The sequence below is a fragment of the Plasmopara halstedii genome (assembly GCF_900000015.1).
Source record: "Plasmopara halstedii genome assembly, contig: Scaffold_650, whole genome shotgun sequence".
NCBI classification, from domain to species: Eukaryota; Oomycota; class Peronosporomycetes; order Peronosporales; family Peronosporaceae; genus Plasmopara; species Plasmopara halstedii.
The window spans coordinates 2,718,836-2,719,645 of NW_020187567.1; positions in this window are offsets into that span (position 1 = coordinate 2,718,836).

The window sequence follows — 810 nt, forward strand, 5'->3', positions numbered from 1 at the left end:
CTATATTCGGTCCATTTGTAATTAAAAAAAGGCTAGAACTCTCCCTAAATGAATCATCACGTCTGTTTTTCTTCGCAGCCTTACGAGACAATTCTGATACAGCTTACAGATGGTCAATGAATTATGTTGTTGGATCACATCCAAAATCAAAAATTTCAATGCATGATTCAATCTGGTTCATTGATCCAAAAAAATGTTGTGACCACATTATCGCCGTAAGTAGAATAAATTTGCTGCCTGTTCTGGCTTACTGCATTATTTTCGCACAGGAAAAAGAACATAATAGATTTTTTTTTGATGTGTTGGGATTACACCACTGAATGCATGTTGAACAGGCGGATGACGTCATACTTATTACAAGTACGTCACCTTAAGTAATTACGGACTAAGTGATTACGGACACAATTAGAGTCGCTGATTGGCTAGAGTAAATCAGGATCTAGTATAGTGAGCCTAGCATATAAAATGATTGGCTTAGAGGTAGCAAGCATTTTTGCGAACTAAGGACCTATAATATATTCACTTCACATTTTGCGTCTACTGCACACTAGCCTCAACAGGTTAACAGCCGCAACAGTGGGAACGCACAAGACTCCTTCACTTTGCCCCAACGATGTCGACCAAGAGAAGTGAAGTCCTCCTAGGTAATGGAAACTATTTCCACTGGGAGTTTGCCATGCGCATGACACTGGCAAGGAAAAGTCTGCTGGCGCACGTACAAGTGGTCAAGCCTGAGGCAGAGATGACAGAGTCATGGGTGCTTAACGACATGAAGGCTCTTGGGCTTATCGCCCAAGGAGTAGCGATCGA